Below are 16,357 nucleotides of genomic sequence, written 5' to 3' on the forward strand. Positions count from 1 at the left end.
TCTTTCTTTCAAAGACTTGGGATATGAATAATACCTCTCTGTGATAGACCAATGGTGACAGTTGTTCTTAAACTATTTACAATATACATTGGCACTGGCATTTAAAATGCAGTGCACAAATGTTGAACTTCTGCTATCCAATTACTAATTTGAAATGAAATACATGACTGGATCATTCTCTTCTAATACACAAGAGATATACAACTGGACTATTGCAACTCATCTTACATCAGTCTCTGAATGTAACACAAACTAGGTCGGAATTGTTTTAAGGTTTTTATAAAGGTTTGCGACATTTTAACCACATAACCTAAAGGTATCCATCGATAACTAAGGTTTTAAAATTAGATTAAATCTAGGTTTTACATTTTCTTAAGCCTTAGTTTATTTAATGATGGAAAAAAACCCCAACCTCCACAATTAGGACTGGATCATCACTTTGTAATCTGCCCTGAACAAATTAGTAGTCTGGAGTTGTCTGTGTCCCCAAACTAAGAAAACTGCTCCAGCCTTGCATCACATGAAACTGAAATCTCTCTAGTGCAATGATCTTAGCATATGACCAGAGAAAGCGAATCAGACTCCTTTGTAGTTCTGCAGAACCTGCTTTACCACTCTTACCTGTAGGATTAAGCTCAACAGAGAAATAAAGGGGACACATTATGCTCACTTACATCTCCATGTAGGGCCATGATAGTACACCTTAAAGGACAGCTCATTCATTGACAGACAAACCATAAATACATCAAAGAAATGGTTGGTTCTTAACAGCTTTTGTGTGATTAATAAGGCAGGTTGGGAATTAGAACCCACATCTCCCACTGCCCTTCCTCAAGTCCTAAACAGAAGAGTTATCTTACTGTTCATTTACATAATAATCAAGGTTCTGGATCTCTCTTTACTAAAAATTTAGAATCACATAGTTTATTTGGAAATATGAGAAATGGGGATCTGATTGATCCCACATCCATATTTGGAAGCATATAACATACTGCAAAATTATAGAATACGTGCTGTTTTCTATTTGGTTTAAGATTAGGCAATATGTGTGCTTGATTAACATTCCAACTTAATAAAATCCCAGTAAGTTCCCTCCAACTTATGTAAGAATAATTTTAAAGTATTTATGAAAGAAATTATTTTCCATTAAAAAAACTAGGACAATTCTAAATGCTTTCATATGCTAGTCAGCTAAAAATATTGTATCATAGGAACCACAAAACTTATCTCTGATGTTCAGGAATTCATCGTTATTTCTTCAGTAAAGCACGTCACTCCCAGTAACTCCAAATTCATTAAAAGTACTATGAATTTTTATAACAAAAAAGTACATACTTGGAACTAAATTGTAATTACATTGTGTTCTTTAGCATTTTGTTGGAGGCAGACTATTTTGTAAGCTTTCATTGCTCATGAGGTTACTTTAGCTTAATTTTCCCATCACATATAAATATATCTTCATTTTTTTTCTAGTCAGACATTGAAGTCATTGGAATTATTTTTCCATGATCACATTCTAAGGAGGTTTACTCAGATATGCAGACAGAGCCAATATAAGTGACTATAGCCATTCCCAATGCCATTCCACATGGTCTGGCCCAACCCAGCCATGGGGCTTATGGCTTCAATAGTAAGAAAGGCTGAATTAAATGCATATTCATGCCTTCAGCAGTCTCAAATTGAAGACTGATCCTTTCAAAGATAAACCAGAAGCAGCTCTCACTAACACAGCCATCTGTAGCTGAAGTAGAGAACACTATCTCCATTAAGCACTTTCTGCTCTAGGGACTGTAAACTTCAAGAGAGGAATGCATGTGAATAGACCATCTCTCAAGACTTTTTACAAGAAACCAGGCAGAATTCTGACCACTGAGGTACACCTGTAGATTACTGTCACTATCTGTGACAGCAGACAAGCACCAGTAACTCCATTTATAGTCCTGTCTCCAGCCTCTGGATCTCTTTTAGTTCCCCCATATCTTTGAATTTCTGTTAGCATCAACTTCAAAATGCCTCCCTTTAAATGATGTTACGTTCTTGGTGTTTCTTGCTGCTCTCACAGCAGCCTTGTAATTCTCTGCACCAGGTTCCCTTTCCCTCTGCTCCAGAATTGTTATCCAGATCAACCCTCTTCTTGCTGAACGGAGCATACAAACTAACTCCCTGCATCACACTCTGACAACTAAATCAACTTTAGGACCATGGGTCAGATACATCCCACAATATACAGTTCCAGTATTGCCTCATGCATGAGACGCATCCATCCTGAACTTCAAGAGCAAGAGACTTCATTGATTCAATTTTAATTTGGAATTCTTTTTCTAATCTAATTTTCAAAAGGACATATTAAAAAAAAAATAATCAAAGATAGGACTGATGTTACATAAGCATGTGAGTTTGCTTCCCTCCACTAAAGAGCCTTTTAATTTCATAGGAACTATTTGCATAAAGCAACCTGGATTTAGCTCACGTTCTCTTTTGGGGGGATTTGTTGCTTTAAATTAAATATCTTGTGATTTTTTTCCAGTAGATATGAATATGAAAGACGAGAAACAAGAAGAGCTATTGAAGACTTCAACAGGATCAATGAGACAGCAGGTACATGTTGAGTTGAACAGGAACAACTTATTAGGAGGTGGTAGGCTGAGGAACTGTTTCCCAGAGGACTGAGTAGAGCTCTGTTCTTGGGATTCTTAAAAGTAATCTCAGTGCAGGAGCGTGAGACTGAATGGGTCTCAGCAGTTAGAGGAACACATACCTTTTTTGAAGTAAAGTTCTAGCATATTCTGTTACTTCTATCAAATGCTATTTGCTCTCTTAGTTTCCAGGTAATTAATTTTATTTAAAGGTAAATAAAATGTTCCATTGCTTTGTTTGCTTTGCAATGGGTCTGTAATTGATCTGTTTGCTAAAATGGTGGTGTGCTAAGTGCCAGTGAGATGTAGACTGCGTTGCTTCAAACAGAAGGTGTTCTGCTCAGCACCTCATGATATGGTTTGTGCTATGAAGAAAATTAATTTTGGGGGGGGGTAAGATGACCCAAGAGGCCTATTCTATTTTTATTTGCCATTACTTGTTTTTTTGCAATGCATTCTCTCCTATAAATAGATACTTTACTGGATTTGGGCCTACTTTTAGCATTCATGGACCTTATTCCCTTCATTTTCTTTGGTGAGATCAATGTGATTTGCAGAGCTATGTAGATTTGAAAGCAGTTTGAGAGAGAAGAGCTGTGTCACAGGGGCTAAAGGAAGGAAAATGCCCAAATCTCATTTGAGGCCCCTTGGCAGATGGGAAGCAGAAGGATTCAGATATGACCTCTACCTCATAAACCGATGATTACTGGAATTTGGGAAGATCTGCAGAGAAAGGGTGACTCAATACCTGCCTTTTTCTTATGCACTTTACATAAGCACCCATCAGTCTTGCTTTAGCCACTGTGATGTACACTATGTAACAATGTTGTTACAATGTTGTTCAATGCTTATGTGACCAGCTGACTAGTTTTTATGACAAAACTCTTTGATATTAATCTAAAACCAGAGTACAAATCAATAAACAATGTAAAATTCACAATCATTTTAACCTGCAGAAGTATTCACTGGAGGACAAGAATCCTGAGGCAAGACCTTCCTTAAGTGATTTTGCAGGTCAAAAGGAAGGAAAAAACAAAAGGCAGTACATAAAACTGTTCACATCTTGCAGATGTACCACATGGATCCTCACAGACATTGGGGATGTATTTCTGTGTAGAGTCCCTGTACCTGCGCACAGCATGTAGCCTTCCGACTTGGTTTGAGGAAGCCTGTATCTGAGACGTGTGATTTGCGCAGCGAGTAACAATTCAGCTACTATTTTTAAGATATTTTCCCTATACTGGGGATGCTCCAGGAGCATCTTAGCACTGGGGCTATCAGTGTTTCTGCAGGGCTGGTGGAAGCTGCACTACTCTACCCCAGAACTGGAGTGATTAGTAGAAGGGATTTTTGCTTCTGCTGGGCAAGAGTCACCAGATACATAACTACTTTGTTCTACTCCCTCTGAAACCATCTCTTTCCTTCACCATTCCCTCCAAATAATTATTTTTCTCTTCAAGGACTGAATCATGGCGCCCTGCCTGTGTCCTTGTTAAGATCTCAGCTAGAAAAATGCTTTTGCTTAAGAAAATAACATCACAGGAAAGGCCATGGCAACACAAACACTTATTTTGCCAGAACACATTTATACTGGATGGGTGGGTAGTTCAGATGGCCATGAACACTTAATAAAGCTCATTTTTCTAGTAATTCCCCAAGGTACTTCCTTCAAGAAAAAAAAAAAAACCCAACCAAAAACAAAACCCAAACCCAACCTATTGGAGAAAGAGGCATTTCAGTGGAAACTGCCAGACCAAATATGATTACCTTCTTTTCATAATTTTTTTCTGTCACCTTAGCAATCTGGGAAGGCAATTTGCAGTTTAAATAAATTGGATCCTCTTATGCCTGTTCAACTCTTCAGTCTTCTAAGTTTTATTTTTGCATCCAAAATCCTTATAACAGCCTGTAACACATTTACATTCCTGCATTCTTGCCTCTGTTTTGTTGGGTACACAGTATTCCTTCCACTTCATTTTTTTTTTCCTCTCTCCCTTTGGTAATATAATCATTCTGCATTTTTCCAGATTTGGACAAACAGAAATGTTTTCAGCCTCCAGTTAGTGTTTAAACAACAAGAAAAAAGTGCCTCTGGCCTTCAGGCATGAACTTAAAACATTGAACTGAAAGCAGAAAGAAACAATATGAAATCCAGGGTGAGGAAGTCAAAGCTGTCTAAGAAATTCACGGAGTCAGAGAATTTAAGGCCAGGATGAACCAATAGATCTCTTAATTTGACTCCTGTTTGTCAAGGCAATTACATTTTATTGTAATTGCCTGTCTATTACTATACTGGGATCCACTAATCTGTTCAACTGAAGTATTGCTTCCAGAAAAGTACACTGATTTGAAGTGAAAACATCAAGAGGTAGAAAATCAGCAACTTCCCTGACACTGATTAATCACACACACTATTACAAAGCATGCCTAACTTCTCATTTGAACATGCTGGCTTCACCAGGCTTCATGCCTTTGGTTCTCAGTGAGCCCTTGTCCCTGATAACTTCACACAAAGAAATTATATGTGAACTCATCTAGCCATCCTTGGTCTGCAGATCTGTTCAAACTGCACCAATATATGCTCCCCAAACTGCTGTGCTGGATTTCACTCCACTTGTAGAATAAGCTTTTCTTAGTAGGCTACATCATTACCTCTTCCATCAGCCTCCACAGTCCATACATACAGTTCTCTGTTTCCCCTTCAGAGAAATAGACCCAATAACTGATTTGTCTCCAGTTTCCAGAATCCCAAGAAAACCCCAAGGCACTCTCTGCAAACCTATAGTTGGAATTACATTTCACACCTTAGGAAGTACCTAAGGTGGAAGGTAGACACACTATAACACACATTGCATGTATTTTTAAAACATTACTGCTCTTTATTTGGATAACTCAAGAAACACTGTGCATTTTCTTGACACATCCCAAGTCACTTGTTACAAGTAGATACCATATCGTCTGGAGTTATCTAGAATCCTGCTCTGAAAGCTCCAGACAGAGTCTCTCCTGTCCAGCTAACTTCCTCAGGTCTCATTGCCTTCAGCTAACTCAGACCTCCTGTCCCATGTTTTCAGTTCCATCCCATACAAAATCCTTCCACTTTGTTCTCTAGTTCTCTAATGTGCTCGAGCCTTTTCTACTTTATATACCCATCTACAGCACCTGGCTTCTTCAGTTTTGGGGTTGTTTTTTGTTGAAGTTTCATTCCCCTGCAAAAACATTTGGAGTATAAAGTTCATCTAACCTCCTTGACTAATTGTTTCATCAAAATATAAGATTTTAAACAAAGGATTTTTATTCCTAATCTCAGATAGAAGGGCTTTCTTAGCAAATTGGATACACATTTGTACACAGGCATTAAAAAAGCACCTAAACATTAAAAAACAGGCAAAAGTTTCTATTAGATAGATAACATTCCCTCGGTTATCACAACTTTGATTAATTACATTTTTGATCAAGCTAATCTTCTCTCAGCTCCTGAATTATGAAAATAAAAGAAGCAACACTTCTGTAAAATCACGTTAGCTCCTGATTCTGTAAGGATGTGCAAAACCTGTATATGATTTGTGTGGGAAGCAGACAGACTAAAGCACACCATCTCAGACAGTATCTCAGGGCAGGTTGGATAGAGGTGGCTCTGCTTCCCTATTCTGTCCTTATCAGCTCTTTTTGCACAGCATGTGTCCTTGGCATTTCACCTCCTCGACAGCTCATGCCATACATGTGGAAACGACGCACTTTTCCTTCAATTTATCACAATATTTAAGTCTCCTAGAAAGACACAAGTGTCAACCACAGGGAGGGAAACAAACAGCAAGTTGCTTTGTACCGTTCTGAACACACAGAAAAAACAGTTATTTTAAAAGATACTCTGACTGAAATGTCACAGAGTTGGACTTTGATATATTCTAAGTAAATGAATCAAGTAATAAAAAGGCTGGCAGAAGAAACATGGGCATGCAGTGGAGAAAATACTGTCTTGGCAGTGGGACCTATGTGAGGGATGTGCAAAGTCACTCCACGGAGAAGGCCAAATTCCATGTTTAATGACTGCTTCTCTAAATTCTGGACTATACAATATACTTAATCTACAGCAATATGCACACTGATACCAGTGAGGTACTGGCATTAAGATCAAGGGGATAAACTATCCTTTTAAACTGTGGCAGCTACCTCAGCCTTACTACCACAGCTGCTTCTCAGCTGGGGCAACATTCCCATCCTGACTTTCACTGTTATTTCTGCACTTTGATTTTCTTCTTTACAGTTTTCCTTGTGCTGCTAATCATTCCCTTTCGGTCCCCTTTTCTGTCTTTTTCTTCCCTTCCCTTCGAGTTTTCCTCCCTGTAACATCTCCTTCTGTTTAATTCTAATTGCCTCCAATCAAAAAGTTTTTAGAGTTAATTGTTCAAGGACAACTAACATCACTCAGAATATTATTTCAAGTTGCCCATTTGTAGACCCCTGAAGAAAATACTGTAAAAGTTTATGAGTTCATGTGTAGAATACTGTAATGGATTTTTTTCTCTCCAGGGAAAGTGATGGGTGTAACCACTGTAGCATAGGCTATTCCACAATAATTGCTCTTAAATAACTAGCTGCAGCTTTTAGAATAGCTCAAAAATAGCTTATGACATGAGAGCTGTATCACTCAATTTCCTGGTGCAGACAAAAGCTTTTGCAAACAGAACAGCCTGGCACATGATCTACTTGAACGTAAACTTAAATTCTGGAGAAACTGGATATATCATGCGTTTGTGCAGTACATCAGATGGGGAAAATGGAAACACTCTACAGACACAGACAGGGCTTTTCTTGTCTGTTTTCTATGAACCACATTGTTGGCTCTTCTTTGTCCCTAATTGTTGTATTATGATCTTTCTGGCCTTCAGCTCTTTGTTCTAATGATTAAACAAGACTAACATTTTTTCGAGGTCATAGTAATAATATGATAGTCCCTTTGAAGGGATTCAGTAAACAGAATACAGCAGTAATGCATCGTGATATTATCAGAACCTTAATTTTGACTTTTGGCAATATTATCACTGAAGAAACTCTAACTGTTTTTAAAAACTTGAAATATAGAGTGGGCAGAAGAATCACCAGTAATAAGCAAAATGGGTTTATCAAGCACAAGGCTCACTCAGTTTCCTTTCTTGAGCAAACTGAGCGATTACTAAAAGGAATACAGCTGTTAATTGATTCCTTTAAAGGACAGCATTCTCATTACGTAGTCTCTCCTGTCTAAGACAGCCACCCAGAAGTAGCTTCCAAACTAATATAATTCTGCCTTGCTCTGCTAAATGACTGGTTTTTAGTAGTTACTGTTGGCTACATGGGATTCAACTCTTGAGAATGATTGACTCCAGCGTTCTTGGGCGCCTACATGGAGATCCAAAGAAACCATTTTTTGGACAGTGTTTACTTCTTCTCATGGACTACAAAGAATCTTAGAACACCAGCTTAGATTTAGATAACTATCTTTTAAACACTTAAAGTTAGGTCAGATAAGTTCCCATGCCCAAAGCCTGTCCTACCTTTGAATTATACATATGCTAGATTGCTAAATGGAAATTAGGATTTAAATGAACCTCTGCATGCTGCCTAAGGAAATCATACTATTAGACCAGACTTGGACAGAAAAAAAAGAGAATGATTATGGGACAATGGCTTCTGACATGGGCCCAGGAAGATGTGGTTTGTCTAGAAACATCAGTGGCTTTTCCCGGTGTGACCTCTTTAGTCCTCTGTCCTACATCTCCCATGCCAGCATAAGCTGTTAGGTTGGCTCAGACATGGTCCCAACTCTGCTTTGACCCCATACTTTTTGCCATAGGGCAGCTAAATTCTGTTTTGATGGTTTTTTGAGTAGTCATTAGTTGATCTGCACTCACCTTCTTACATCACATTAAGGAGAACAAACCCAGCCCAACTATTTAGACAATAACTATAAAAATCATGTTTCTTTTCCTCTAGAATTTATCCACAGAGGCAGAAAATGACAATATGAATATGTAATTACGTAAATGAATGTGGATGACAAATGATGAGCAGTTATAGCTGAGCTTACCATGAGGAATGATGAGGCAAAAATCAGTGTAAATTGTATGCATGTCTGTTGTGTGCATGCATGCATGCTCGTTACTGGGAAGGGAGATAGCAGCCATTGAAGCTAGTTGCAGCATTTTGAGGAAAAAAGAAACCTGCAATGTGGCCTCTTCCCACCTTTCTGACCATCTTCAGAGCACTGCATCAAGTTTGATATGCCAGACCGTCAAAAAAAGAGTTCACAGAAGGAAGGCAAAAAACCCAGAAAACAATTGATTAAGTATATATCCTGAAGCAGCAGGCAACAGGTATCTGAAGGGTTTAAATGCCAAGAAGAAATGAAAATGTATAGCTAAAAATGATAATATCAAAGTGGCTGAGGCTAAATATGAGAGAAAACTTTTTTACTAGTCTTGGATGTCTCTAGTGAAGTAAAAGAAACCTCCGCATAGAATTGTAACACTGAATTTTAGCACAAACAACTGTAGAGTTTGTAAGAAACAACTGTCAGGGATTAATATGAAAGACTATGAGCTGTTTTCCTGCTCTGACCTTTAAGACTGCACCTAGATCTTGCTCTGCACATAGAAGCTCAAAACGCACAAAACTGTACACTTTTAACTTAAACACTAGGTGGCTCTGTTGGCTTTTTTAAGTACAGCTTTTCCCAAGCCGGCACGGGTTTTCATAAGTAGATAGGATTCAGAGAGATGTGCTCCATTGGTAGTCATTTTGGACTATATGACCTTTTCCAGAAGAGCCTCTATTGTGAATGATCACAAGAAAACATAGCGACTATTAAAAAAAAAAAAAAATCAAAAAGAATTTTCAGCCTTTGACCAAGTTGGAACTGCCAGCCAGCACAAGAGGCAAAAAGGCATTGACTTTCAGTTTCTCCCCTGTATTTTACCAAATTTTCACAGTTAATTGTGGTCACAGGATATTTGTGTGGTGATTAAGAATGGGAAAATGAAGGCTATAGATTCTGAGATGCATGGAGAAAGTTGCCAAAACTGGTTTTAAACTACTGATACACTTTTTCAATTTTTGAAGCATTTTACTCTAGTCATCACAGATTGATAGAATCATAGAATGGGTTAGGTTGGAGGAGACCTTTAAGATCATCTGGTTTCAACCCCCTGCCATGGGCAGGAACACTTTCCACTAGACCAGGTTGCTCATAGCCTCATCCAGCCTGGCCTTGAACACTGCCACGAATGGGACATTCATAACTTCTCTGGGCAACCTGTGCCAGTGCCTCACCACCCTCACAGTAAAGAATTTCTTTGCAGTATCTAATCTAAATCTACCCTCTTTCAGTTATCAATCAGATAGCTTCTTGTTAGAACAAGGGACTCAAACCCGCCTTAATCTGGGAGAAAACCGATTCCACATTATCAATCAGCAAAATTGATTACTAATTTAATCTGGGACTGTGAAAACATTTTATGTCCTTCAGAGGTGTTGTGGATCTACAACCCTTTCTTCTCTAGTTTGTAGCCACATTTAGCACACTTGCTCACATTAGAAAAAAAGTTGGTTCATTTTTTTCTCAGCAACCTTGCAACTATCACCCTGGACCTGGTCATAATAGTTACGCCTTTAAAACTTTGTTGTTCTTCCCTGGTGCATGATTTTCACTTGTACAATTCATCACTGGAGTAGTCCTTGCTGGGTATTTTGGTAATCAACAACAGCAATATTTTGTATGAAGTTTCAATATAATAGGAACTGTTAAAGCATATCAGGAAAACCAAAGAGAATGTACATGAAGTTTACTCTTGCTCTTTCACCAAATATCCAGTTTCAGTACCAAATTACTAAATGCATGTTTGAATACAGCAAATCTATCTTCCCCATTGTTTTGGGGGTAATATATATAACAGTTTAAAATTAATATTTCATTTCTATGAAATAACAACATAATTTGAGCTTTGAAGAAGTCTGGCTGTTCCCCCACTCTCTGCTTATGCCCTTTGAATCATAGAGGAGATGACGAGGAATCAGCTATTCAAGCAGCTGCCTAACCTAGCAGGTCCCCTTTCATTCCATACTTTCTTTCATCTGCTCCAGTCTCTACTAGCTGCCTGAGTCTCAATGAAATTTGCCCATGTTTGTGCTACTCCCTGTGCAAATTACTTATTTTCAGCTGCATGAACTAGCAAAGTGGTTTATCAGGTACAGAGACCCTCCCCACAGATCCATTGTCTTTCCATGGTAGCACGACATGCCAGAGCATGGTTATATACACTCCTTTGGTTCAATAGTGTGTTGCTGTTACCTGTCTAAGCATCAGTTAGAGGATGTCTTTGCAATATACTGGGACAGACATGAGCTTACATTGCCTGTAGTCTTAGCCAGCGAAAGCTAAGAGCTCAAAGAGCTGTGCTCCTTCTGGTCGTACAAGCTTTGGATCAAAGCTGGCTCACATCCCCCTGGCTCACAGTGCACAATGAAGCTGTAGAACAAGCTCACTACCATAGAATGTTGTGGACACCAAGATGGACACAGTTAAAAATGGAACTGGACTCATTCTTGGAAGACATTCACTGGCCGATTACAATCAGTTAGGCTAGTCCAGATTCCACCTCCAATTCATAAAGATTATGAAGCAATACAGGTGAGGCACGACAGGAAAATGATTGCTCTGTCTTTGACACCATCTAACTACTGATGTTTCTGTTCATGCTGTATTTCTCTTTCAGGGCTGGCTGAGCATTAGCAACAAATGAAAAAGGAAAGGGGTGTGAAGGTGTATGGTCAAAAATACGTAAGTAGAGAACCAGAGCAAAACCCTGAGCAGAGCACCCCTGTACACTGATCCTTTAAGGTAGAATTCAAGGACTTTCCAGAGAGAAAAAAGGCTGAAGTTAAGGGCAGGGGGGAAACCCAACATAAAACCAACCAACCAACCAAAAAAAAAAACCCCAAAACCACATAACACCCCCTCCCAAGTTATCAGGAGCACTAAATAAAAATAGAAAGGTATATGAGTTGTAGGATCAAAAATTAGTATAGGGGAAGCTGAGCAAAGCATCAAGCGGAAACCCTGACAGCGTCTACTACTCCGTGAAAATATCCCAGGTATACAGCACCTGATGATGCTCTGCCTGCACTCAAGAGGACAAGGGAACAGAAACAGGCCACACTCATCTCTGGGATCTCTCCTAATGCCTGCTAAAGACAGAGTACTAAGCTACAGGGCTCTTTTGCCTAGGCCTGTAGCTAGGCACTTGGAAGTCTTACCTTTCCACACAGACATTAGAATCAGGTCCTCTGATTGTGGCATTAGCTGAAAGATAAAGCTTGAGATACACGGAACTTGATTTCCCTTTGTATTGGAATAAGGTCACTCTGTGTGATAACTATGACCCAGTAAGGTCTTTCTCAGACCCCCAAGAAAGGGCACAAATATGACCTAAGTATGTGTGCTGTTATTTTAATAGGAGTTTCCTCCAGGTTAAGGAAGAGACAACAGTCTCATGCAATTGCCTTAGTGAAAAGTACCGCAGCAGTGTACAGGTCACCAAGCCACTCTGGAACCAGAGAAAGAGACAAACATCTCTAATAATGCAAGCACCACTTTTCCCTCCTTTTAATGTATGGGCCCTAATGGCACCAGTAAAGCAGTCTGTGTTAGGAGCCAACGGTTATGCAAGGTGAAATCCGCATTCCTTGCGTAACAGCAGTTTACATAAGGCAGCGAGAGGCGCAGGGAGGGTGGGTGCTCCCACTGCCGCAGGCCTCATCCCGGTGCTGCCGGGCGGAGTGCGGGGCGCGCAATGGGGCGCGGAGGGGGCGCTTGGCACACCGCCCTCCCGGGCAGCCGCGGCCACGGGAATCACAGTGCGTCGTTCTCCCACTGTCTATAGGGCAGGAAAAGCGATGGCGAATTTCGCCATACATAACATTTCAGATGAACTTTATGGAAGGAAGACAGGGGCTTTCTAAGACACTCTGCCTGAAAGTGCAGGACCATCCATGGCATTTTTCACTCAGGCAGGTTGGATAAAAATAATAAAGCAGTTCCCCCCACGTGAAAGTTTAAGTTTCTGCATGAAAATAAGAACGTATGGGGTTGGATTTCTTGCCAACTGACCCTGCTTAGCACTACACACGCAACATAGAGGAGGTTTATTTGGGCTGAAAATGGCCCCTAAGAATTCCTGAACAATGTGAACAAATGCACTCCTGGCTTTGGAGGCTGCAGAGTTTCACCCACACTTGTAAAACAAAGAGAAGATGGGGATATTGCGGGGACAGGGAAGACTGCTGTTCAACACCTAGCCCAGACTTAAATAAAGTTATGTAAGGTTTGTGTAAGGTTATGTACGGTTTGTGTAAGGTTATGTCTACACCATATCTTGCATATCCCAGTTTCTGGACAGTTATGTGCTCCACCTGCAGCACAGAGATATCTGTTCTTTGGGAATGAAACTTCTGACTTGAGCGCCAAATAAGCCAGATGCAAACCCTTGTCTCAGATCATCACAAAAACCTTAATGGTCATCAAAATGTAATACAAATGCAGAACTGAATATCACTTAACGGAACTGTTTGCAATTCCATTGCAAACTTCATATGTAAACCAATTCTATTGATACAGTTTAGATTCCAGTACTGATTTTTTCAGAAATCAAATAATGCAGAATATTTTTTATTTTAGCAGTTTCCAAAGCTGACCACGGAGCTTCCCTTTGCGAGCTATAATTACACTTTTTCATTATTTATCATGCATTGTCAGTGTCTAATTTATTAGACTATTGCTTGCTGAATACTGTATTTTATGTGCATTCTGAGCAAATAAAATTCCTCTTAAAGCTAAGTAAAACAGCATTGTACAGCAGTGGTTAAAAAGTATTTCACTTGCAGATCACCTAACAGGTGTGAAATGTAACTTTCAGAAAATTCTCCATTTTATAAATCAGACTGAAAGCCTTTCAGCTCCACATACAGGTTTGTCCAATACAGTCAGAACTCTCCTTCTCACAATTTCAGAATTTTAGATACATTGTATATAATATCAGAACAAGGCAGTACTCCATCAAGGGTAAATACTTGTGAAGTCCAAGCTAAGTAGGTTTGAGACAAACTGGTTTTAAACTAACATTTTTACACTGCTGTTGTGACAAAGCAAGGCAGTTAGTAGATGCCAGCAAAGAATTTGCCAACTGGCTGGAAAGAAAGCTTTCCAAATATCCAAATGACAGCTTACAATTCCAAACAAACCACAGCATCCCATCTTGCTTGTAAACCTTTCTTGTGCAACAGAGTATTACAGTATATTCCATTTCTAAACTCATGGAAAACTGTTATTTCAGGCTTAGATTGTTAGGACTGCCCAGATACTTTCCTAGTTTATTTTTAAAGTAGTGACTGAAGTCACATTCTTTTGTAATCTTTATAGTTCCCACTTCCATTTCAGTTTTTAAGTAACCAGATTAATATTTGCACACTATATCTATGTTATTTTAGAATAACACACTACACAACAATTGTACTTGCAGGTATCCTTTCAGAAAGAAGAATGTCATTTGGCTGAAAAAAACCCCAAGAAACAGGCTTCCAAACTTACTATGAGTTCTAATGTCAGCGCAAGTAATTTTCAAAACATTTTGCATTTTATATAAGCATAGATATATCTCATATGTACATATCCTGAATAGCACAACTATCCAAGATGGAGCTTATAAAAAGTTGGTCTAATCAAATTTTCTCCTCCTTGTTGCTGCTCTCACATACTTTCTGGAATGGCCTTGAGCAGTCTCTAAAATACAGAAAATCTGCTGCTTATATTTAGAGTAGGAACCAAACTTTTAAATTTACAAATTCTAGTTTAACTTCATACTGAGAAAGACCCAATCATCTGTGTCAAGAGTTCTCAACTGGGTCTAATTCACATGCAGGACTGAACACTCATATGCCAAAATTCCTCCAAGCTTTTTGAAAAGCAACGGATAAGAAAGATGATGCTTTTTGGTTTGCTGACTTCATAAAACAGACTGATATGATTTGCTTTGTATCATTTCAATCACTTGGGGAATAATTTTCTCCGTTTTTGACTGATTACAATTTTCATCTACTGTTTTGTTTAAAAAGTTGAATCATTCTTCCTTTCTAGTAGAATTTGATAATGCAATTCAATTACATTTCACATCTGGCACAAACCTCCCCTTGAGCTTTTGGAGATGACTTTATTTAACCATGGGTTTTTTGCTGTTGGAATGTCAGCTACTCTTAAGTAAGTAAATACATGTGTGCCACGCATATCATTAACTGAACTGACTGAAGATCAGAAAAGCAAGTACTACAACTAATATTGCTTGGATGCCACTAATGGGTATGCTATAGATTGAAATACTTCATTTGATCCATTAGTTGTTTTGTTGTTATCAATATCACTGTCAGTAATATGAATCTATTTACAAAAATGAATTAAAAATCCATTAGCTTTTAAGGCACTGTTCAAATGAAAGCAATACCTTATAACTGAAACAATTTCAAGTGAGAATGAGAGACCATTCCCTAATTTTGATGAATATGCATTCCAGCTATAATCATCTCCCAGACAAGATTTGTTTATTTCTAAAAATCAGTATGAATAAAATACAGATGTATATTTAGAGTTTTCTTTATTTTATTCCATTCCTCAGGAGATGTTGACATGCAAGCATAGCTTTAAAACTTCTATTACATTTCCTTTTTTAAGTAGACTGACTGCAAAAGAGCAGTCCAAATACCATGTACACTGGAACGATCATGAGTTTACTACTGTCACCAAAGACTAATCTCTAAAGTAGGGCTTAGAGCAAGTTGAAGGAATAACAGAAATACAGAATTTAAAAAATAATGTAAAAAACCTGTAATCAGTTGTAATTTTGTGGTAAAAGGAAGGGGATAACTTTTTCTTGCAAAACAAGTTTAAAAAGAAATACATTTTTACACAGTGCAAAATTTTCCTGAGAGAACTGCTCGCTACACAGAAGATGTGAATCAAAACCCAGACGGCTTCAGAAAGTACTGACATTTAATGCAGGAATCAGAATTGAAAATAGCTCTGGAGAGACACTTGCACTACTTTCAATATGGTGTATAAAAGTATCATCTACCCCAAAACTGGACTGGCAGAAAGACCCCTTCATGGGCCACATGGCAAGTGTTTAACAAGGTGCTGACTGACATCACTGGGGTGTTCTAAGTCTAGATGCAAAGTTCAAGGCTTTATGTTTTGCAGGTGTTAATGGAAGTGCACAACATCTACTACTGAGGATATGGTATTTCACTGTTTGCAGCTTTTGAAATGTGAGAGGACTTGAAGTATTTTCTTATTACCATTTTTTATTACCATTACACTATTCTTACAATCCATCCTGACATTATTACAGGTCTTGGAACAGTATTTTCTTAATGCTTGAATTATAATAGATGCATTTACTAAGTTATGATCTCAGTTTGCCTTTAAAGGCTTCCAACTTGTTATAAAAGGAAAGCTCATTTAAATAGTCATGGTCACCTAGAACAAGTGTCTGACATCCTTATGGATTTGTACTTCAGTGCTCATAAAGTTTTTTCTTTGTTAAGGCATTTTTGAGGTCTTCTTCCTGTGTGAATTCTCTGGCCTTCACAAAAGTTTAATTCACACCGCAACATTTTCTCACTAGTGGTATACAGAG

At 38.6% G+C, this 16,357-nt stretch overlaps 1 protein-coding gene across 5 annotated transcripts in view; it reads right to left on the reverse strand.

Moving 5' to 3' along the window:
• Positions 1 to 16,357, reverse strand: part of SBF2 (SET binding factor 2) — a 305,339-nt gene that overhangs the window by 285,788 nt on the left and 3,194 nt on the right. The window lies entirely within an intron of this gene.

This window comes from Strigops habroptila, chromosome 4, assembly GCF_004027225.2.
Source record: "Strigops habroptila isolate Jane chromosome 4, bStrHab1.2.pri, whole genome shotgun sequence".
NCBI lineage: Eukaryota > Metazoa > Chordata > Aves > Psittaciformes > Psittacidae > Strigops > Strigops habroptila.